We start from the raw sequence: 25,642 nt of genomic DNA, 5'->3' as shown, positions 1-25,642 counted from the left end.
CTCCTGTAAGGCATGGTGGTATTCCTGCTGCTACTGGGTCTAGTTGGGCAGAATAATAAGCAATTGGGCGCTGAGAAGGTCCCAAAGTCTGAGTTAACACACCAGAGGCCACTCCTCTTCACTCATGCACATATAAAGTAAATGGCTTGTTGTAATCTGGGATGCCTAGAGCAGGGGCAGACATGATAGCCTTTTTTAGATCTGATAGAGCTGACAAATGTTCAGGCTCTAATTTGAGGGGTTCAGGAACCGAATCCCTTGTTAATGTTGTAAGGGGTTTAAAGATTTCCCCATAGCAAGGAATCCATTCTCTACAAAACCCTGTTGCTCCTAAAATTGCTTTCAGCTGTTTCTTAGTGGTAGGAGCACTCAATTTTTGAATATTTGAATTTGAAGGTGAAGTTGAGAAGTATAAGGATAATAGCAGTAGTTTTGTTTAGATAATATAAATTTGGGTTAGTCAGATCAGGGAGGAGTAGTGTAGCCTGCAAAACACAGGAGAAGTGGTTCCTCCTGGAATCTGGGAGTTTATTTGGGTGGATTTAGAATCTCTTAGAATTAGAAGTCCTTTATTTATCCTTATATAGTTCAATAAACATTTTATGTTTATAATAAGAGTCTCTTTAGCATCCTTGCACCTGGGCCTGATGGGAAGTTCACATTTGAGCTTTACTTCATCACTGAGGATACTTTTGATTACATCTATCAAAAGTATTGGAACAGTTTTAAAAAGTTTTGAACCTATATAGAAACAGTTTTTCCAGCTAAATATTTTCTTTATTTTTACACTGGCTTTCAAGTGGAAGTCTAACACCATTAAGGGAAACAATCCTTCCTTCTGGAGGGTCTAGATTCTCCTCTAATTAAACTCCTAAACAGAAAACAGACTCATGTGCACGTATACCCTTGTGGCACATGCATACACAAAGGCATAGAATTCTAGTCCAAGGGTTCTAAACCACAGAGGATCCCAGAATCAGAGGTGGAAGGGACCTTCCCTCTAATTCTGACTCTTTACAACATCCCCAAAGGGGGGTAATTCACATTCCAGATGCTAACCTTCCCCAACAACTCCTTTTGGGCAGCTCTCATATTCAGGATGGTTTCTTTCCATGTCAGAAAGATCTTCCCTTCCCTCTTTTCTTGCCAAGGCACATTCCCATCAACCTTCTACTTTCCTGGGTTAGAGGGACAGCAAAGAGACTGAAAAAAATTTTTCAGAAATTTTCATTAATTAATTTAGAATATTTTTCCATGGTTACATGATTCACACTCTTTCCCTCCTCTCCTTCTACCTCCCTCCCATAGCCAACAGGTAATTCCACTGGGTTTTATATATAATGTGAAGAGTGAAATATTGAGGGAACTGATTTACTCATGAAGGGAAATCCAAAATCAGAGAACTTATGCAGAGTATGTAGAAAATGACTCCTCAAAGGGGAGCAAGTTATCTGAGTTCAACCAAGAGACAGGCCTTCAGTATCATGCAGGTGTATTAAAAAGAGATGATCTGTGGAGCTATTTATAGTTGCTGTAAATGATATACTCTGCTTCTGACTAGAGAGATACTGGGGAAAACTCAGGAAGCCCAGTTGTAATGGAGATAGAGGTACTTCTGAGAGATAGAGAGATACTATTAGAGAGAGATATTCTAGGGTTGCCTATTGATCACTACTGATGTCTAATTGATTATTTTTCCTAAGCTCCTCCTTCCTCAATCCCTCCCTTCACCACCCTATTCTGAAGCCTTTGGCTTCCCAACCACCACTGCCCCCCCCCCCCGAGTGGACTATAGGATTTATGAGGAAAAACTCTTTTCTCTTCCTCTTTCAAGTAAGGGGGTTTATTGGGAACAACAGGATGGAGAACTGAGGTAAGATGAGGTGAGAGGGATAAGGTGTTCCCTAATCTCTAAGGAAGGTTAGGAGGATTTTGGGAAATGTCAGTTCTGTCACAGCTGTGACACAAGTCTGTCAAGGAGATATGAAGGACAATTGATTTCCTTCTGTCTTCTTCTAATCAGCCCAGTATATAACAATCAATGACCAACATCAGCCACACCAAAGCCTCAGCCTAGGTCAGAAACCAAGCCAGTCTGCCCTTGGTCAGAAGCCAAGGCAGTCCCTCAGTTCATCCCCTGGCCATGCTCCACCTGACATTCCTGGGAACATTCTATTTGAAATGTTCTTTCTTGATTGACATCTGAGGTCCTTTACTCTCTGTCTTCCATGAATGTAATTATCTCTTCCTTCATGCCTCTTCCACATTGGGGAAAACTCCCAGAAGTCTTTAGGGAAGCAAATGGAAAATGGGGATAGACTAAGAATCCAACTTCCCCTACCTGTCTTTAAGAGATCTCTCTTTCTCCTCCCTGCAGTCAGTTTCAAAGAGTCTATCACCATGAGTGCTTGTCTCCAAGAAGGAATGAAAAACACTTCTTATCTGCAAAAGTCTTCTACTGATTGTGACTCTCAGGTGGGCACAATGTTGGCTTTTCAACACCAATTAGTAGAGCCACATGAAGACAACCAAAGGACTCATGATAAGAAGGGCCCTCTGCCTCCAGAGAAGGAGCTGATGGATCTGGATGCAGACTTTCTTTTTTCTTTGCTCAGATTCTCTTCCACTCAGTGATGAGTATGGGGAACAGTTTGACAGTATTGCTTCTGTACACTCCATATCAGATTGCTTGCCCACTGTTACAGGGAAATTAGCAGGAATAAGAGATCCTGCATGGCAGAAGAGCAAGGTTCCAGAACTCTGGAGAGTGACAGGCAGTTCCTTCTGAGAGGGACAGTTGAGCAGCCAGGAGTTGAGTTTCTGTCTAGTTCTTCTGGGAAGGATGTAGAGAGCTAGATATTCTCTCTCCTGTGGCTTTCCTGGTGATCCAGTCTGTTCTTGTGGGTCCCTGCTACTGCTGAGACTGATTTCCAACAGAGATGCTCAAGACTCCAGAGGACAACTGTCAGCGAGACCTTCCTTTGAATCCTGGTCCTGCTACCTTCAATTCCTTCCCACTTTTATATATTAACTAAGGGGGTTTCATTTCACTAGATGAAGCAAGTAGATTTGTAGGTAGTGAAGTATTAAATGGTGGAGGTAACCACTTGACTTGGGTTTTAGATAGATCATCCCAAATCCCTTCCTTCCCTTATCTGAAAATGAACTATTATCTGAGTTAGATTTATATGCATTATTTCAGTAGATTTATTTCACCACTCAGAGAAGGGGAAGGGGAAGAAGGGAGAGATGCTGTGATTCTTCCACACTCTGCCCTTCTCAGAAGGCATACTGGCTGCACTTTCCTGTCCTTTTCCTGGTCTCTCTCTTTCTCGTTGCTAGTCTCCCTAGCAGGCTAACTCTCACTCTCCAAGGCTACAATGGCCCTCAGATCCAATCACACATGGCAGCTGAAGTAGCCAGAAGCACACATGCTCCAATCAGATTCTCCTCGAGCAGCAGGGATCCCCCACCAGCTCATCCACGTCACTCACAAGACCCTGGTTCCACAAAGATCTGCTTCTCCTGTGTTTCACAGGCTACACTAATCCTCCCTGATCTGACTAACCCAAATTTATACTATCTAAATAAAAACTACCACTATTATTCTGATAAATCTTAACTGTGCCTTCAAATTATAAAAAAGCAAAGGATAGCTGGTTGAGTCTCAATAAGAACCAAGTCCGGACTCTGAGCCTTAGCAGACTCAGAGTCCAAACCAAAGACCACATCTTTCTTTGGTCTTCTCAGAGTTAAACAATCTATAAAGGCAGTAATTGATAGTCAATAGTACTGCACTCAGTCAAAGGTCATCATTAAGTCCTGAGTCCCCCCTCACTCTGGAAAGCAAAGAAGTCATTGTAATACCAAGACTGAAAGTACCACATTTCCCTTTCTCCAAGATACACAGAAGAGATTAGCAATCACAGTTTCTCAGCTTGCTTACCTCTATAATAGCAACCCTGGTAATGCTCATGTGTGGAGTCATTTTCATAAACATTATCCTGTGGGAGAGTAGCACATCCAGCCACTCAATGTTGTTGTGCTTAGGATTTTTCTCTCTATAAAAGACTTTCTTTTAGTCACAATAAAGGAAGTCATAGCCCCAGTCATGGTGCCATGATCCTTTCCCCTGGTCGTTCTCAAAAGGCATGCTGGCTTCACCTTTCTGGTCCTTCTCCTTATCTCATTCTTTCTCTCTAGCTGCTAGTTTTCCTAGCTGACTAACTCTCACTCTCCATGGCTACAACAGCCCTCAGATCCAATTACTCATCACTAGTCTCCGACACATGACCCCCATAGAGTGGGGAAAACAATTTGACTCAAAAAAATTTTAAAGGTGCTTAAAAATCATTTTTACATTTAATTAAGTGAAAAAATAGAATGTGATTTTTAAAAATGTACCAGGCTGGGCACAAAATCTGCTTCTTAGATAAAGAAATCAAAACCTTCTCAAGGTCTATGCCATCTCCCCAGAGAAGTAAATAAGCCCTAAATTAAGGGAATTGAATCAACAAGATTGAACACAGGTAAGAAGCTAACAAGGGACTTAGAGAACTCACAAGTCACTTACTGATAGAGCTCCACCCTTTTAACTCAGTCCCAAACTTGTGAATATGATGATCAGAGTTTAAACCCTCAGAAACTCAATCAGCCAGGAATCTGTGAACCTTTGTGATGAGTATTCACCCCCCTCCCCAGAAGATGAGAAATGGTTCCTATGAGCACTGCCCCCTGAGCAGTGCTGGACAATTTAGAAACTGTGACTGGCCCCTGTGAAGAGAGATAGGGACAAAAATTCACTATAAAAGCCATGAATTCTTCAGTTTGAGTCAGTCTTGAGGAGATAGAATCCTGACTGGAGAGAGTTTTCAAGGGAGCTTCACTGGAGACTGTGCATTGGATCGACAGCTTAGAGCTCCGCTTCAACTTGGACCCTGACTCCTAGACTACTTTGCGAGGGGAGTGAAAGGTGGACTCCTTTCCTAGTTTCTGGAGAGACTAGCTTCCATCTTGCAGGAAGCGGTATGGTTACTGACTACAGGCCTTCCTGGTTGAGAGCTAATTAACTTCTGCCTGGATTAAGATAGGATGGATAACCTCTCTAATCCCCTCACATTTCTCTTCTTTATTGTTTCTTCTCTATTTGTAAATAAAGTTCTGACTCAAAGTATAATAAATATTGGTGAACACATAATTTCATAAAAGTATTGTCCAACCATTAAATTCAACCTTTATAGTTCCAGATATAGAACTGTAAAAGAACATAGGAGGAATGCACCACATAAAAGGCAGCTGAGTTGCCTTTCTTCCTGAGAGTCTCCTTCAGGCCTTGTTATTTGTTTTCAGTTGTTTCCCATGATTTACAGAACTTCACCACTCTGGGCCACAGAACTGCAGGTCTAACCCTCTACTGCTGCTCTTGCTATGGGCGTGTGGCAGCCCCTGCAAGGGTCAAGAACACCAGATCACTCCATCAGAACTTGGGTCCTCAGCTGAGACCAAGCTGAAAACTTCTGTGCATGTACCCTCATTAAAGGGAGTCTCTGAATCTACCAGTGAACTTTGATCCAATATCGATCCTGACCACCATGTTGCTGTACCCTGGCCAGGGTACAGATCTCCTGTATGACAGAGCAGTCCAAGCCTAGAACTCCATCATACCACAAAGTTGAAGATTGTAATATTCTTCTCTAAGACTACACACACACATGTATACACACATATATGTTCCCTTTTCTTTCTCATATAGTATGTGGAGTCCGCAGTATATCTTTGCCACCTATCTACCTGCCACCAAACTCTTACCTTTGGCAGCAGTGACACACACACCAGTAAACTAAGCCTCAAACTTGTCTGAGTGTTAGGTAGATGTCTCCCCAAAGAATGTGAAGACTTCCTCAGCTGAATGGGCAGATGAGAACCATTTCTTACAACAGCCATGAAGGCAGTGGTTGAGGCAGGGATGGGTTTTAGGGCTCTTAGAGTTTGGTTAGACATTTAAAAAAGCCAGGGTCTTCCACTTTGCAACCGAAATATTCTACGTCTGGGAGCAGGAGGGCAAACAGCTCTCATTCCTAGCCACTTTTTCTTTAAGAGAAATGGGCTGTCTTAAGATCACACTCAACCATCTGAGCCTTTCCCACTAAATCCTGGCTACAAAAAGGCTGTCACCACTAGTGAATATTGAGGAAATCTATTTACTCAACCAAACCCAAACCACAAAATAGATGAATTGCAAAAATTAGAGTATGGAAAAAATGGCTCCCCAACTGGGATCAAGCGATTTAAGTTCAACCAACAGTCAGGTTTTCCATATCATCCTGGGGAAAATTCTCAGAAGTCTTTAGAGAAGCCAATGGAAATCAGTGGATATACAGAGGAGCTAGCTATCTCTACATATCTGTAGGAGATCTCTATTTCTCCTTTCTGGTGACTTTTTATAAGAAAGAACAATGAGGGAACAGCCAGGTGATTTAGTGGATTGAGAGCCAGGTTCAAATCTGGCCTCAGACATTTCTAAGCTGTGTGACCCTGGGCATGTCCTGACCCATCCCAGTTGGTCCCCTGGGCACCTCCTGACCCAGGCAGGCTGTCTGTCTCTGGTGTTCACCCTCTGCAGGGACTGCCTGGTCTTCACTGCTCAGCCTTACATGGCTTTCAAGGCTTGGTTCAAGCCCTGCCTTTTCCCTGCCACCTTCCCCAACCAGCCAACCACACCTTCTGCAAGACTCCCTCTCAGATGATCCCAGACTCTCCTGCTCATAGCTCCTGGCTGCCTGTCGTCTCACTTCTTTCTGATGGCTAGTAGCAATTTGTTTCCTCCTTTGAAAACTTCCAATTGCTTAGAGAAATTATCATTATAGATGTTGATCATAAGGTAGTTTTGGTTTTCTTCATGCACTGCTTTTCCTTCCTATAGAAACAAATTAATCTTCTTTCACAGTTTCATGTTATGTCTCATTAAGACTTTTCCCCATCATATGTGTAAAAGATTTCATATCATCTTTTATATTTTTGATGAGGATTTTCTAAAACTCGTCATGAATCCATTTGGACATTATGGCTCTGCTATGACACGATCATCTGCTTCCTTTTCTCACCAAACTGCTTTCCAGTTTTCCAACAGTTGATTTTTAATCAAAATCTTCTCCCATGTTTTCTGAGTTTGGGTCTATCCAACACCAGAATAATACCCAGTATGGCAAGTGTCATAGTTCTATCTCATCATTATCTAGTCAGATTTCAGATCTTTTTCTATACTTTGTCAATATTTGCCAATTTTGCCTTGCTGTTCTCACTTCCTTACATGTTTACATACTATCTTCTTACATTTTTATCTAGTTTAATGAAGCTTAAGTGCTATTTTGATTGGATAAAACTCTCTAGATTGATCCATTTGAGTACCATCATCATCTTTATCATGTGTATGCAGTATTTTTATCTTTTACTGCACCTGTGATTTAATGTGTACTGAGCTCCTGGTAAGGAATTTTCTTTACCGTTGAGGCACCTTCTTTGCAATTTTTAGTCTTAGAGCTTTGGAGGGACTGAGTTATTAAGTGATTTACCCAGGATCATTCAAATTTGTCAGAAGTTGAACTTGAACTCAGATCTGTAGGACTAGAAGACCAACTTTTTACCAATTTTTACATGCTGCCTAATGGTATTATTGAATATATTTTACATATTTAAATTTTAAAAATATTTTATGTCCCCAATTTTATGTAACAACAATATTCAATGTTTCCTCAAAATTATAAGGTCCAAACTGTCTCCCTTCTTCCCTTCCCTCTCCCCTCCACAGAGGGTGAGCAATTTGATCTGGGTTATACATACATGTATTGTCATGCAAATCATACTTCCCATATTGGTCACTGTTGTAAGAGAATAGTCATATAAAACCACATCCCCAAAATAAAAACACAAAGAAAGTGTAAAATAGAATGCTTTGATCTGTATTCCAACTCCCACAGTTCTTTCTCTGGAGGTGGATAGCATTCTTTATCATAAGTCCTTCAGAATTGTCCTGGGTTATTACATGGCTGGGAATAGCTAAATCTCTCACAGTTAATCACATGAGTTATTCTTGTTACTGTGTACAATATTCTGCTGGTTCAATTTATTTCACTCTACATCAGTTCACTTTGGTATAATTCTTCCTGAAGTCATGCTGCTCATCATTTCTTATAGCAAGATAGTATTCCATTAACATCATACCCCACTGTCTGTTCAGCCATTCCCCAATTGATGGATATCCCATCAATTTTCACTTCTTTGCTATCATAAAGAGTTGTAAATATTTTTGTACAAGTAGGTCCTTTTTGCTGGGGACCATCAGTCCATGAAGCCTTGACAGAATCACTCATGGTAGCTGGGGAGGCCACAGAGTGGTCCTTGGAGAGATGTGACTGCCCACTCTATCCCCCTTGCATGACTTCTTCCATCAATGCCCCTTACCTATGAATTGACATGATTATTATTCCCCCAGTCTTAAAAGAAATAATGCAAGAGCAAAGCACATGTACCCTAATTCTCCTAAACATCACCAAAAGATCAGACCCTCAAACCCAATCCCAAAGGGACTATCATGGGTTACCTTTTACTTAGGTACATAATTCCCAGCAAAACCGCAGCTACAGGCCAAGCCAAAAACTCTCCCACATACAGAAGCCTCTTCTCATGAAGGCAGCACACAAATCAGTCATAGAGGCCCAAGCGATAAGTACAAGTACATCAAGCTTCAGTATGCCTCAGTGACTCGATCCCAGAAATCAGTAACTCCCTAGAAGCCACCAGTCTAAATTTGAATTGTCTTCCCAGACCCCTCAGCCTCCATGATATGATTGTTGAATTGTCTTCTATGAACTGCTGATTAATTATTCCATTTTATTAAAAGCAATACATAATTTTCCTTGATTGATTGTAAGCTCAAAACTTCTCACAAGGCAATGAGAAAATTAAGTCACCTGTGACAGAAATCATTTATCTTGTGCGCAACCTTTATTCTGTCTGTAATCACAATACAAGAATATAGAATGTTAATCAAGTGATTTGTTAAAAGCAGTCCTATGACCATAATGATTAAGCTGTCTAATGTTTGTTATTTATTTTATTTTTTTTATTTTGACTGATCATTCGCCACCTGTCGGGAACTCTGGAGTTGCAAGTGGGGCTGGACCACGACCGCGGCACCTTTAATCTCCCCTTTTTTTATATCACTGGAACAGACCTAGTAATGGTATCAAGGGATCAAAGACTGCACAGTTTTATAATGCATTGGGCATGTAATTGGGAAAAGAGCAAAAACAGCAGCAGCAACTAGAAATACTTCCAAATTATATCTAGCAATAGTTATTCTCCTAATATTATTTAATAATTCCTTTAGCTAACATATTGAGAAGTATGATAACAATGGGGAGCTTGAATTTCCTATTGTCCTTACTAGGAACTCTTCTTTTCTTTTCCCCATTATAAGCATTTCTTTTTGCATTTCTATAATCAATGTCGATTTAGAGCATTTTTTATTCCACGTGACTTTAGATAGTTGTGATTTCTTCTTCTGAAAAGTGCTTATTCATATCCTTTGGCCATTTTTCAATTGGGGAATGTCTTACAGTCTTACCAATTTGGCTTATTTCTCTATGTATTTCAGAAATGAGGCTTTCATCAGAGAATTTTGCTGTAATATTTTTTTAGTTATGATTCCTATGTATTTCCCTTCATCCAATTTTCCCTATTTATCCTTCTCTCTCCTTTCACCCTATCCCTACTCAAAAAATATTTTGCTTCTGAACACCTCGTCCCCTAGTTCACACTTCCTTTAGAACCTCCTTCTATTTTCTTCCCTTCCTACTTTCATGTAGAGCAAGATTAAGATTTCTAAATCCAGCTAAGTATGCATATTATTCCCTCTTTCAGACAATTCTCTTGAGAGTAAGGTTCGAGCATTGCCCACTAACCCCAATCTTCCTCTCTACTTTATATATAGTAATAAAATATGGCACTAGTGGTTCAGAGTCAGTTTTCCCTGGCAGGCTTTCGCTCCGGAAGGGCTGTGGTCAAGCTGCTGCCCAGCAAACTTCCATATCCTAGAGCCAGGGTCTCCATGGCTTTGGACAGAAAGGGAAGGTATAAGGGTGGTCATGACACAAATGTCTAGAGTGCCCTTGGGTCTGTTAGTACAAACTTGCTGCCAGCAGCATGTAATGGAGCTGGAATCAGTGAGCATCAGTTCCTGGTGGTCCCTAACCTTTTGGATGTCCCAATTATAAAGCCAGCTGTCACTGCTTTATGTCTTATATAAAATACTTTTGAGAGATTAAAGGGGTTGTAGAGAAAGAAAAGAACTGTTTGTCATGCTGTTCATATGAGCATCTTTGCTTCTTCATGAAAGGCTCTCTATACTTGTTCTCTGTCCATGGTAGTTTGATCAGTCCCATGAGTTCAATTATCTTTAATGTAGAAACATTGCATATAAAGATGCTTTTCTCCATAGCCCATCTCTTCTTCCAAATTTGCTGGTTCTCTTGAGCAACATTATCCTTTACCTTGATTAGAATTTCTTTTATCAGTTAAAATCTTATCTTATGCCAGAGTTCTTTCCTAGTTCCAATCAAAACCAGTGCCTCCACTTGCCCTCTATGTCTTGGATGAGCATCATTGGAATGTGAGCTCTTTCCGTTAGGTGACTGTTTTTGTCTTTAGAAGCCTAGTCCTTCACCAGTTCTGGGCACACTTACTAATAATTGTTGATGTGCTGACCATCCTAATAATATATGAAAATATAGTGGTGTCCCTACATCTCTATGCCACAAGGAAGCGTGTTGGTATTGTCTACATGACCTTCACTATTTCTCCAATTACTTTAATTTATGTTTAATGTTCTCTTTATTTAAGATAGACAGATAGACAGACAGATATATAGATAGATGGACAGACAGACATAGATAGATAGACAGACAGATATATATAGATAGACTGACAGAGAGAGAGAGAGAGAGAGAGAGAGAGAGAGAGAGAGAGAGAGAGAGAGAGAGAGAGAGAGATCCAACTACCAAATCTAAACGACATTTATTAGGCATCCTATGCAAGGCACTCAATTAGATCCAAAGAGAAAAACAAGTCTCCACCATCAAGGAGCTTCCATACAAAATTCTATTTCCTCACCTGAATCTATCTATGAAAAGTCACCTCCAAGAAAGGCTGCACATTTCTATATTCACACTTACTAATGCCAAGGAATCAGAAATGTGTGGTTGCCCTCCAATCCCGGGAAAAGTGGCTTCCCTCTTTCAAATACATCTTGAAAGCTTGAGGGGGTAAAAGCTGGGACAATCACTAATCCTAGAGCAAATTAAACAGCAAGAGGCATTCTCCTTGGACTCTATGGCTTTAATAGACTTTTTTTTAGACTTTTTAATAGACCTCATTTTTCATGACCAAAGTTCCTGTGTCTAGATGAGGAGAATGAATAAAAGAGCATTTATTAAGCACTTAAATGCTATGTGCTGGCAACACAAATAAAAAAGTGGAATGTCTCTGATCTCAGAAATTCACATTCTAATCAGGGAGACACCATATCAAAAGTTTGAGCTAAAAGTTCCATGTTCCTCAGGGTACAACAGTAAAACAAGATGGTACAGCACATTCTCTAATGTGATTTCCATGGATGAAACCACATTCATTTCTAATGTTAAGTCATTTGACCATGTCAAGGACTCTGGTGGTGAGAACCTGCTTTTCTGAATCCTCAGTCGTGGTTGTTATAGTTGCAAAAGCAGTTCGTCAGGTGGCATCTCCCCAAGGATTGCTATCTTGGTTAACAGGGAACAAGGGCTAAACTAGAAGTGGTGGTCTGCATGTCAGTGCTATTTCCAGAAATCTAGGGCTGGGAATCCTGGGCAATCTGCATTCTCACAGGAGTGAGGATGGTGATCCAAGTGGTGGTGGCATGACTCCCCTGACATGTGATCTCCTGTCTTCTCTTCAGGGTGCTTTGCCACTTCTGCTAAATTGGCTTTCTTGCCCCATAGGTACCAATTGGTGAAGGTCACTGGCCCCCTTTGATTAGTTCTGCTACACTGGATGACAGCTATGGGGCTGGGCTAAAAGCAGAGTCTGTGGAGGCCTCCTAGTGCTAGGGCTCTAGCTGCCTGATACTGATAAATGGGGTTGTTCCTTCATTGATGGGGACTAAAGAATTGAAAGAACTGGGTCTCTATTCAATCTATTTATTTCACCATAAGATGAATAAACAATTGGGAAGAACTTTCAGTAATTCACTCAACATTCTTTTTAATACCTACAATCTTGTAAGCCCTCTCCTCACTTTGCATTACTCTGTGTTGATTCTTTAATATGCCTGCATATTCCTCATGGCTTTTGCTCTATGGCATGACAGTTTCCATTGAATTGAAGTACTGATTTGCATAACCATTTCCCAATCTGGGATCCTTACACTATTTCCAGATGTGGGCTTTTAAAAAAATACTATATATAAGACTTCTGGAAACAACTTTGTATAGAGTTTTCATTTCCCCCAAGGACATATTTTAGTCAAAATTACCTCTTCAGAGAAGAAAGCTCTTACAACTATTCTCTATTGTCAGATTGTACAAATTCTATCAATAGCAGAAACAATTTTCCCCCCACAGTCCTGCCAATATTTGATTGGATTGTTTTTAAGTAACTCCTTTCATTTTTTTGTGATTTGGGAGTAAAGAGCTTGGAGATCTTTGCAGAATACTCAGAGAAAGTTTAGTTCTTATAGATTCTGCTCTTGGGATATTTTGGAAGTTTCTACAATCAGACCTTCCACTGACATCCTCAATTCAAGTCCTCCCACCCTCAAAAGCCTTTACCTTCTGTCTTAGTAGTCATTCTAATAAATGAGCAACAAGAACTAGATATCTAGGGTTGTGACATGCCCACAGTCACATAGTTAAGAAGTGCCTAAACCCAGATTTGTACCCAGGTCCTCCTGACTCTAGACCATCCCAGGTGTCTTAGATTCTATTCTGAAAGGCAATTTTTTATGCATAAGTTTGAAGAACATGATTACTAGATTCCAAACCATGCCTTTTAGGATTTATACAAATTAGGCTCTTCATGACTTTTAGCTTATAATCTTATGATTTTTGAAGTCTTCATGATGTCAGTTCTATTTTTGTTGTTTAAAGAGCTTTATCTCTATCCTTCTGGAGTTTGAAAATTATATACAGATTTTGTGCATATGATTTTGTGTCATTTTCCTGTTTTAAGTGTTACTGCTAATTCTTCTTAGCTATGAAGGATATTCTTCAACATAATCTTCAAGTTGAATTCTTCACAAATGGCCATTTTGGGTAGGTTGGAGAACCCCAATTCATTCTCAACAACAGATTTCCCTCTGCCTTTGTATAAATCCTAGAATACCTCATCAGGTTTTTGCCCCTCTTCGGCACCTGGCACCTCCTCCTTACCCTGGTCATCTTTGTATACATCATCCTAGACATCATCAGGCTTAGAAAGTAGGGATCAGTTTCCCCTGCTCCTCGCCTTGCCTATCAATTGACTTCTACCAACAAGATTATTCAACCCATCCACATCCCTCTATTTTTATCACTGTCTTAGATTATTTCACAAGTTGTGATATTCTTGAGTTATAAAAGAAGTCTTCTCACAAGTGGGGTCCTTTAGTCTTGACCAGAAGTCCGGCTTTATTATAAGACTGGCACTTGTGCAATAAACCTATTTCTTTTTGGCTTGGAGACTTGGTTTCCCTTATTTGCATTCCTACAGTTAGAAATTATACAACACTTTACTGAATGAATGTGGGGAAAACTTCACACACAGGTCACCTTTTTCTCACCATCTGAAAATTCATACTTAAATTTTATCTTGACTCTGAATTCTCTGATGATGAGAAAAAGATGACCTGTTTGTGAAGTTTTCCCCACATTCACTCATTACATTGATAAGGTTTCTCTTCAGTGTGAATTTTCTGATGTTGAGAGGATAAACTGTCATTGAAAGATTTTCCACAATCAATAAATTTATAAGACTTTGGTCCTATACGAATTCTCTGATGCTTCATAAGGGAAGAGCTGGTACTAAAAGCTTTGCCACATCTACTACATTCATAGGGTTTCTCACCAGGATGAACTCTCAGGTGTAGAACCAGATATGCATTTTGCCTGAAGGTGTAACCACATTCATTACACTTAAAGGGTTTTTTCCTCCAGGATGAATTCTCTGATGATGAGAAAGAGAAGAACTATCACTAAAAGATTTTCCACAAGTACATTTATAAGGTTTCTCTCCAGTGTGAATTCTCTGGTGTCGAGTAAAAGATGAACTGTCACTGAAAGATTTTCTACAATCATTGCATTTATTGGGCTTCTCTCCTGTATGAATACTCTGATGCTTAGTAAAAGAAGAGCTATCACCAAAGGCTTTGCCACGCCCACTCCATTCATAGGGTTTCTCACCAGTGTGCATACTCTGATGTAGTATCAGAAGTGCATTCTGCCTGAACGCTTTGCCACATTCATTACACTTAAAGGGTTTTTCTCCAGTATGAATTCTCTGGTGGGGAGAAAGGGATGACTGTGTGTGAATGCTGCACCACATTCAGAACATTTGTAGGGCTTCTCTGCGAGAGACGAACAGTCAATGAAGGATGTTCCAGAGTCACTACATGTATAAGGTTTGTCTCCTGTATGGATTCTCTGATGTTTAGTACGAGAAGAGCCATCATTGAAAGCTTTACCACATTCATTGCATTCATAAGGTTTCTCTCCAGTATCAACTCTTTGATGTAGTTTAAGAGATGAAATTTACTTAAAACTTTCCCACACTCCTTGCATTTATAGTGTTTCCCTCCAGTACACATTCCCTGATGTTGAGTTAAGAACTTACTGTGTAGGAATGCTTCCTCAAATTCATTATGTTTCCAGGATTTCTCTCCAGTAGCTATTTTATTACATAGAGCTGAAGAGTAATTAAATTCTTTCTTACAAACATTTTTGTTACAATGTCTCTTTCTTGAGATTCTATGTTTTTAATTGCTTCTGAATACTGTTTAAAGTTATTCCCACGTATATCATATTTATGAATACTCTTTCCTAGAGAAATGTCTCTTTCTATAACAATGCTTGACTTATGAAGGAAATTCTTCCCATATATATCACATTCACAAATTCTTATTTTATAAGGTATGTTCTTGTGGCTGATTGTTATTTGCCTCAAATTCCTTTCATGGGTCTCCTGTGGCCTCTGGAATCTGCCATCACATTCCCAGTATGGTCCCAAATTGGAGTCCCATAAGTCATATTCTGCAAGTCTTCCCTGGGATAAGTCTTTCAAAGAAGTACCTTGCTTTGCAACTGAGTTCTTGGTCTCAAGTCTAGCCTCCCAATTTATGGGGAAACAAATCATTGGAGGAAAAGCCCATGTTCATATTGGAGATATTTTCTCCTCACTCAGATTAAAAATAACATTTCCTCACAAATATCTGGTGAAATATTTAGACTGAGTGTAATGGGGAAATTTAAGGCTTCAGGGAGAAGGTTATAATATAGTAATGGTTACAAGATTTATATAATATTTAATAATGGCCGCCAAGGAATTTACTTATGAAATTCCTAAAATGAAACACTCAAGTCAGAATGAGGTTTATGGAGGTTTAATCACACTGGGAGTGGGGAAAAGGTTAGGGAGAGAAGGAGAGAAGAGAAAAGGGAAAGAGGCTACTCAACCTCTGACCAAGGCAGAGGGAGTTTAGGCCTAAAGGCCCAGGTGGAAAGAACCAGTCCTTAACTCACGTGACCGATCTGAAGGAAAGCTGTCTGCGGGCGTCCTCTCTCTCCAAGCTCCTAACACCAACTCCCCTCCTAGCTCTCTCCACAGGAAGTTCCGCCAATCTCAGAGGCTGTTCCCTACCTCTCTTCCTGTGTCTCACAAATCCAATGGTTGGCTCTAGCTTGGCTTAGGACAGCCCAGGTGGGCAGTTAGTTATTTCTGATTAGTCATTGACTAGCGCATGCCCGTGTAGGTGGGTGTGCACAATTTTTGGGTGCTAGACCAAGATGGAGACTTTTAAAATTCACATGAGTAACATCCACATTTACAGATATATAAAAGCCAGGGGAGACAGGGATTATTAGAAGGAGATAGACTAAGTAATAGAAGTTCAAGGAAGGGAGGAATAAAAATAATCTGTAATAGCAAAAAAAAAGGGGGGGTGGACATAAGGAAGGTGAGGCTCGAATTGACTATTAGAAGATGTAGAAGATGTAGATTATGTGGATTATTGGAGAAGGAGCAGGACAGTTGAGGCAGGAGGCATACTCCTGTTTGTCAGTATATGAAAGAGGTTAGCTTAGATGAGAAAGAGAGTGTCCTTTCAGTAATAAAAAGTTTAAAGCAGGCAAAAGATAAGATACCATTACTAGAGAACTGCAAGGTTGTATTATCACAAGTCTGAAAAAAAAAAGACAAATGGGTGGTCTGACCATATTCAAGAAAACCAAGGGCTCCAAGTCCTACCTTCAACACATAATGGTTGAGGGAATGGCAGGAAAGAAAAGATGAGAAAGTCAGGCAGGTGATTTGATGGCAATAGGTCTATGGGAACAAACTAATGTCTGAAAGTCTGAGGCCCCCTCTCCAGGACTAGTAGACTGAGTAAAACTACACACCTAATACTCCAAAGACTGAGGAACAGAGCTATTGACTCCAATAACTACTATCCACTTGTCTTCTCCCTTGCTTACTTGGATATGTGTTTCTTGGTATTTCTTTCTCTGCTGTCCATGATACTTCTTGTTCCAAAAGGGAAATCACTTCTGCTTTGGACACCAGAAGACTTGTTCATGAGTTTTTTAAAAAAGAAATGTAACGGAGTTGGAGAAAAGTGTGGAGTCATTCTCACAATTTAATCCTAGCTAATCTTCATTAGGAGAAAGAAGGCATGATAGGAAAGCTCCAAGAGTGACAGATTTTTAAAATTTATTCTTATATTTCATTTTACAAAAAATTGGTAATTTACCAATAAGAAATTTCCAAATCATTCAAAGTTACAAGATTCAAAATTTTTTTTTCCCTCCCCTTTCACAGGCTGGCAGAGAAGCAAAATATTCAATCATCACGTTTTCCTTTCCCAACTTAGGAAACACTCATGACCTTCTATTGGGGTTTTTGTAGATTGTTTAACTCTGGGAAGACCAAAGAAAAAACTGATCTTTGGTTTGGACTCTGAGTCTGTTAAGGTTCAGAGTCCTAACTTGATTCTTGTTGAGACTTAACCAGTAGACTTTGCTATTTTATAATTTGAAGGTGAAGTTGAGAAGTATAAGGATAATAGCAGTAGTTTTTGTTTAGATAATATAAATTTGGGTTAGTCAGATCAGGGAGGAGTAGTGTAGCCTGCAAAAAACAGGAAAACTGGTTCCTCCTGGAATCTGGGAGATTATTTGGGTGGATTTAAAATCTCTTAGAATTAGAAGTCCTTTATTTATCCTTATATAGTTCAATAAACATTTTATGTTTATAAAAAGAGTCTCTTTAGAATCCTTTCACTTGGGCCTGACGGGAAGTTCACATTTGAGCTTCACTTCATCGCTGAGGATACTTTTGATTACATCTATCAAAAGTATTGGAACAGTTTTAAAAAGTTTTGAACCTATATAGAAACAGTTTTTCCAGCTAAATATTTTCTTTATTTTTACACTGGCTTTCAAGTGGAAGTCTAATACCATTAAGGGAAACAATCCTTCCTTCTGGAGGGTCTAGATTCTCCTCTAATTAAACCCCTAAACAGAAAACAGACTCATATGCACATATACCCTTGTGGCACATGCATACCCAAAGGCATAGAATTCTAGTCCAAGGATTATAAACCACAGAGGATCCCAGAATCAGAGGTGGAAGGGACCTTCCCTCTAATTCTGAGTCTTTACAACATCCCCAAAGGGGGGTAATTCACATTCCAGATGCTAACCTTCCCCAACAACTCCTTTTGGGCAGTCAATTCTGTCACAGCTGTGACACAAATCTGTCAAGGAGATATGAAGGACAATTGATTTTCTTCTGTCTTCTTCTAATCAGCCCAGTATATAGCAATCAATGACCGACATCAGCCACACCAAAGCCTCAGCCTCGGTCAGAAACCAAGCCAGTCTCCCCTTGGTCAGAAGCCAAGGCAGTCTCTCAGTTCATCCCCTGGCCATGCTCCACCTGACATTCCTGGGAACATTCTATTTGAAATGTTCTTTCTTGATTGACATCTGAGGTCCTTTACTCTCTGTCTCCCATGCATGGAATTATCTCTTCCTTCATGCCTCTTCCACATTGCGGAAAACTCCCAGAAGTCTTTAGGGAAGCAAATGGAAAATGGGGATAGACTAAGAATCCAACGTCCCCTACCTGTCTTTAAGAGATCTCTCTTTCTCTTTCCTGCAGACAGTTTCAAAGAGTCTATCACCATGAGTGCTTGTCTCCAAGAAGGAATGAAAAACACTTCTTATCTGCAAAAGTCTTCTACTGATTCTGACTCTCAGGTGGGCACAACATTGGCTTTCCAACACCAATTAGTAGAGCCACATGCAAGACAACCACAAGGACTCAGGACAAGAAGGACCCTCTGCCTCCAGAGAAGGAGCTGATGGATCTGGATGCAGACTTCCTTTTTTCTTTGCTCAGATTCTCTTCCACTCAGTGATGAGTATGGGGAACAGTTTGACAGTATTCCTTCTGTACACTCCATATCAGATTGCTTGCCCACTGTTACAGGGAAATTAGCAGGAATAAGAGATCCTGCAAGGCAGAAGAGCAAGGTTCCAGAACTCTGGAGAGTGACAGGCAGTTCCTTCTGAGAGGGACAGTTGAGCAGCCAGGAGTTGAGTTTCTGTCTGGTTTTTCTGGGAAGGATGTAGAGAGCTAGATATTCTCTCTCCTGTGGCTTTCCTGGTGATCCAGTCTGTTCTTGTGGGTCCGTGCTACTGCTGAGACTGATTTCCAACAGAGATGCTCAAGACTCCAGAGGACAACTGTCAGTGAGACCTTCCTTTGAATCCTGTTCCTGCTACCTGCAATTCCTTCCCACTTTTATATATTAACTAAGGGGGTTTCATTTCACTAGATGAAGCAAGTAGATTTGTAGGTAGTGAAGTATTAAATGGTGGAGGTAACCACTTGACTTGGGTTTTAGATAGATCATCCCAAATCCCTTCCTTCCCTTATCTGAAAATGAACTATTGTCTTAGTTAGATTTATATGCATTATTTCAGTAGATTTATTTCACCACTCAGAGAAGGGGAAGGGGAAGAAGGGAGAGATGCTGTGATTCTTCCACACTCTGCCCTTCTCAGAAGGCATACTGGCTGCACTTTCCTGTCCTTTTCCTGGTCTCTCTCTTTCTCGTTGCTAGTCTCCCTAGCAGGCTAACTCTCACTCTCCAAGGCTACAATGGCCCTCAGATCCAATCACACATGGTAGCTGAAGTAGCCAGAAACAGACATGCTCCAATCAGATTCTCCTCGAGCAGCAGGGATCCCCCACCAGCTCATCCACGCCACTCACAGGACTCCTGGCCAAGAGCAATTCTTTAGGGACACAAAAGACACAAGTGAGCAGGTGAAAAGTGGAACCAACGGATCACAGCCCCACCAAGCTAAACACCAAACCATTCCGGAGCACCGTAGGTGCCTTTCCAAAGAGTCAGCCCAGTATATTTCATTTCCAAAAAGATTGCAGGAACCAGAAACAGAATCAATTCGACACAAAAGCCAGGATGGATGTAAAAAGAACTTTGACAAGGCCTGAAGATACATCCCAATGTAAGAGAGCTCAAGTGCAGCCAGAGGAGAGATTGAAAGACCTGGAGAGATGGAAAGAAACAGCTTTAGCCAAGAGACACTCGAGGACTTTTCAACAACTCACTGCCAAGAAGGGTCTGAGCAGCAGTTAATCCCAGAACAACAATGATTTTAGAACACGATCACTCTGTGTTAAACCTGGTCTATGTTGAACCCTGTGTTGTCCTCTGGTGTTGTCTTATCTGGTGTGCACAAACAAAAAAACCAGGATTGAGCCTAAGAGAACTCTGATCAGAATAAGTAGAGCCCCAACAAGAAAGTTGTTTGAGGTTATGGATTATATATGAATGAAATCAGAATACTAATAAGAACAGGTTTTTATCTCAACTTTAATATATAAGATTTCTGATAAAAGGGTTTATGGAAATCACACCACTGGGATATTTTTACTTAAAGTCATAAAGTGAAAGATGATTAAATACCCCCCAAATGATTTCATATTCATACCGAGTATTTAATCATTGATGAGAACAATCTAAATGCTGCTACGAGGCATTTTCATGACTGTAAAAACAAAAGGGGGACAGTAAATCTAATATAGTCAATGGACTTGATTATTGATTAAAAATGATTTCAGATACTCTGCTTCCTGTGCTCACAAAGTATCCTCAGTTTATATCAGTGAAGTGAAACTCATAAATGAACATTTCAGGGCCAGGCACAAGGATGCTAAAGAGACTCTGGTTATCAAAAATAAAATATATGTTGAAATATATAAGAATAAAAGGATTTCTAACTCTAAGGGATTCCAACTCCACCCAAATAAAACTCCCTGGTTCCAGAAGAAACGGCTCATCCTCTGTTTCACAGACTATACTAATCCTTCCTATCTGACTAACCCAAATTTATACTATCTAAATAAAAACTACCACTATTATCCTGATAAATCTTAACTTTGCCTTCAAATTATAAAAAAGCAAAGGATGGCTGGTGGAGTCTCAACAAGAACCAAGTCAGGACTCTGAGCCTTAGCAGACTCAGAGTCCAAACCAAAGAGTAGATTTTTCTTTGGTCTTCTCAGAGTTAAACAATCTATGAAGGCAGTAATTGATAGTCAATAGTACTGCACTCAGTCAAAGGTCATCATTAAGTCCTGAGTCCCCCCTCACTCTGGAAAGCAAAGAAGTCATTGTAAAACCAAGACTGAAAGTACCACACTTCCCTTTCTCCAAGTTACACAGAAGAGATTAGCAATCACAGTTTCTCAGCTTGCTTACCTCTATAATAGCAACCCTGGTAATGCTCATGTGTGGAGTCATTTTCATAAACATTATCCTGTGGGAGAGTAGCACATCCAGCCCCCAGGAATGTTGTTGTGCTTAGGATTTTTCTCTCTATAAAAGACTTTCTTTTAGTCACAATAAAGGAAGTCATAGCCCCAGTCATGGTGCCATGATTCTTCCCCTGGTCCTTCTCAAAAGGCATGCTGGCTTCACCTTTCTGGTCCTTCTCCTTATCTCACTCTTTCTCTCTAGCTGCTAGTTTTCCTAGCTGGCTCACTCTCACTCTCCATGGCTACAACAGCCCTCAGATCTAATCACTCATCACCAGTCTCCCACACATGACCCCCATAGAGAGGAAAAAACAACTTGACTCAAAGAAATTTTAAAGGAGGTTAAAAATCATTTTTACATTTAATTAAGGGAAAAAAACAGAATGTGATTTTTAAAAATGTACCAGGCTGGGCCCCAAATCTGCTACTTAGATAAAGAAATCAAAACCTTCTCAAGGTCTATGCCATCTCCCGAGGGAAGTAAATAAGCACTGAATTAAGGGAAAATTCCACCACCTGGAGGTGATCAAGATGGGGCAGGGCAGAGCTGAGGCCTGGAATAAAGGCAGAACTCCCAGAGCTTCAGAACCTTGGGAGGAAAGAGGCCAGATAAGGAAGTGAGAGGTACCAGGCCTACACTTTCTGATGGAGACTTCCTCAGGCAGCCCTCAGCCTGGATGAGTCTTTTTAGGTGGGAGCTCTTGTTCTGTCCCACTGAACTGAACCTGAGGTTACTCTATTGAGCTTCAGGGCCTTCTGGGGTCTGTTCCTGCTGTGGGTGAGTCTGCCCCATTTTCTCCTCCTCCTCCTCAAGTCCTCCTTGCTTCAGTCCCTCACCCCAAGCTCTCAGAGGGGTCTCCTCCTGCCTTAATGAGGACCAATGACCTAGAACAAGGTAGCTGAGGGTCACCCCTGATTGCAGAGGAAAGGAGGCCCTGGATTCCTCAGGGGCCTTAGTTCCCCAAAGAAACCCTTATCTATGAAACCTCTGGTAGGTGCTACTCCCAGTTGGAGGTGATGGGCAATCAAAGGCCAAAGGCAAATAGAACCTTTCCTTTAGGAGTTTCCCATTTACCCTAAGACAAACAGATAAGAATGTAGGGAATGGGAAGGGACCTCAATACTAAGAAGGGCCAGGGGAACCAGGAGATATTCCCTTGGGTGTCCTGTTAATCCTGTGTATAGCTTCCTTGGTATGTTTTTGTTTGAATGTTGTCTCCTGTGAGCTTCCTCAGGGAGGAGCCATTTTTTACCTCTTTCTTGGATGTCCAGCACTTAGCATAGAACACAGCTTATAATAAGCTCTCAAGACATGTCCACTGATCTATTTTTCATGTTTAGAGTGTTATTAAATCAGTTACAACTTGACATAGAAAATTTAGAAACTTCAGAAGCAGATTTAGAGATAATAGATAAATTAATTGATAAATAAAATATCGACAGCAAGTCTATTCTATGCTGGGCTGTACTGAGCACTTTTTAATGCCATCTCTTAAGATCCTCACAACAATCCTAAGAGGTAGGTTGTCACTTTACCAGTGAGGAAACTGAGTCAGCAGAGGTAAAGTGACTTGGCCAGGGTCACCCAACTAGGAAGAGTCTGAGGCCAAATTTGAACTCAAATCTTTCTGACTTTAGGCCCTTGTGAACTCTTCCCTTCACCATCACTTCACTGCTACTAGATTAGGAGTGACATTATCTGCAATTAGCAGGGGAAATAAGAGAAGTCAGTGATTGACCCAGTGTCTACTAAGTAGTTAGTCTAATAGTTGAAGCCAGATTTCCTGACTCCTAAACTAGGGTTCTCTTTAGGCCACAGTGCTGCTTCCTATGACTGATGGTGGAGTCTGACTTGACTCTCCTTTCCCAATCAGACCATGCCATTCTCCTACTCAAGAAATGCCAGTGACTCCCATTTGCTCTGGAATTCATGGGTCCAACTATGTGACCCTGAGCAAGTCACCTAATCACCACAGTCTAGTCTTTCCTGCTCTTTTCCTTTGGAACCGATACACAGTACTGATTCTGAGAGGGAAGGGAAGGCTTTAAAAAACAAAGAATTCATGAGTCTTCCTCTGTTCAGCATTGATAGGCCTCTCTACCTCATTCCAACTTCCTTTTACACAGTGTTTATTCATTACAATTATTCAGTTGTCCTTCTGATATTTCCCCTCATCGTCCTTCATCCTTGAACTCTTTTGGTAGTTCTCATGGCTTGGATTCCTGAATCTCTGATCACTCCTCATTACCCACCTCCTTCAATTCCTTCCTAGCTCTGTGTTGCCCATGGATCATGGCCACTTTTCCCTCCTAGTTCTGTTGACCTTCTCTGCCTTTTCCCCATGAGTTCAGGCTATGTTTGAGAGAACTCAAGGACATTCCTCTTAGGGCTATTGTCACTGTGGGGTATGTGCCTGGTTTTTCTCAGCTACAAGGGTCCCGTTCCCCTAGAAGCGGCCACAAAGGAAATTTGTGTATTTCATTTCATCTCTTTCAGACTGGGAGTCCAGGTCTAAGAGCAAGAAGGAAACTCCAATATAAGGCATTCCTGAGGAAGAAGGAAGCAAAAGGATTGGTCTTGCATTCTGCTTTTGGAGAATTAGAAATTGATGAAAACAAATTCTGTGGAGAAATCAGAGAAACCAGGAGTCACATTTGGGGCATTTCATCTTTACTCATTTCAGAAAAGTACCAACATGTATACTGGAGAGAAATTCTACAAGTGTCCTCAATGTAGGAAAGCTTTTAATAAAAGCTCAAAACTCATTTTACATCAGAGAATTCATGTTGGAGAAAACACTTATGAATGCAATGTCTGTGGGAAAGGTTTCCATCATAGGTCAAAACTTAGCATACATCAGAGGGCACATACTAGAAAAAATCCTTATCAATGCAATGACTGTGGGAAAATGTTTATTAATGACTCAAAACTTATTTTACATCAGAGGATTCATACTGGTGAGAAGCCTTTTAAATGTAATGATTGTGGGAAAGTCTTCAGTCATAGGTCAAAACTTATTATACACCAGAGAATTCATACTGGTGAGAAGTCATTTAAATGTGATGATTGTGGGAAGGCCTTTAATCAGAGTTGACACCTCCTTCAACACCAGAGAATTCATACTGGTGAGAAGCCTTTTAAATGTCATGATTGTGGGAAGGCCTTTAATCAGAGTTCCAACCTCCTTCAGCACCAGACAATTCATACTGGTGAGAAGCCAATTCAATGTAGTGATTGTGGGAAGGCCTTTAATCGGAGTTCCCACCTCTTTCAACACCAGAGAATTCATACTGGTGAGAAGCCATTTAAATGCGATGATTGTGGGAAGGCCTTTCATCAGAATTCCCACCTCCTTCAACACCAGAGAATTCATACTGGTGAGAAGCCATTTCTATGTCATGATTGTGGGAAGACCTTTAATTGGATTTCCAACCTCCTTCAACATCAGAGAATTCATACTGGTGAGAAGCCATTTAAATGTAGTGATTGTGGGAAGGCCTTTAATCAGAATTCCAACCTCTTTAAACACCAGAGAATTCATACTGGTGAGAAGCCATTTAATTGTAATGATTGTGGGAAGGCCTTTAATCAGAGTTCAAATTTAATTGTCCATCAGAGAATTCATACTGAAAAGGTTATTAAAAAATCATGAATGTGGTAAAGATTTCAATAAGAGAACAAATTTCCTGGTACATCAGAGAATTCACACTGGTGAGGAACCATATAAATGTGAAGGCTGTGAGAAAGTCCTCAGTTTTCAGTCATATTTTCTTGACCATCAGAGGGCCCATATTGGTGAGAAACTTTAGTAATGTGATGAATATGCCAAAGGGCCCTGTAAGCATCTAGTACTCATTGATCATCTGATCATGTTAGATATAAACCTTTTCCGTACGCTTCTTGTGAGAATGTTTTGGTACGAAACACAAAATTTTCTACACTAGAAAACACGTGCTGAAAAAAAAAACAACTTAGGTCCACAAGTTTCATTTGGCTGTATGATTATCATGAAATGTGTTTCTGTTTAGTAGCATAATAATGAATTCAATTTTTTATTTCATTCTTTACCTCATTTTTGACAATCAAATACAAACCATTTATATTTATTATTTTTATAAATATATTTCCTCCTCTCAGTTATTCCTAGTTTTACATGGGATTGATATTTATCTTTACATATTTCAAGCAAGGTAATGTGTTCTAGTTTGAATGTCACTTCATCTAGATGTTAATATTGCAATTTCTGTCTTATAATAAAATATTATTTTTACAATATTTGCTTATTTTTAAACTAGGGATATTGTGTATCATTTATCTTCAATGATTTATAAAAATCATAAGTTTTTTGTTGCATGAGACATTCTACGTGACTTATTTTAATAAGAAATTCAAACTATTTCTAAAATGTTAGGAATTTCAGTTTATTTTCGATAATTTTCTTTTCATGATTTTTGTTAATTCCATCATTCATCTACAGCAAAGCCCTTTAATGGGTAAGGTAAATGGACA

The 25,642-nt window shown here is 40.1% G+C and overlaps 1 pseudogene; it reads left to right on the top strand.

Moving 5' to 3' along the window:
- The window catches only part of LOC130454042 (zinc finger protein 91-like), a 37,016-nt pseudogene extending 11,608 nt beyond the window's left edge, over positions 1-25,408 (top strand).
- Positions 25,409-25,642: the final 234 nt, after the last annotated feature.

The sequence above is a fragment of the Monodelphis domestica genome, chromosome 4 (genome assembly GCF_027887165.1).
Source record: "Monodelphis domestica isolate mMonDom1 chromosome 4, mMonDom1.pri, whole genome shotgun sequence".
In the NCBI taxonomy this organism is placed as follows: Eukaryota; Metazoa; Chordata; class Mammalia; order Didelphimorphia; family Didelphidae; genus Monodelphis; species Monodelphis domestica.
This window is presented reverse-complemented; position numbering and strand designations above follow the sequence as displayed.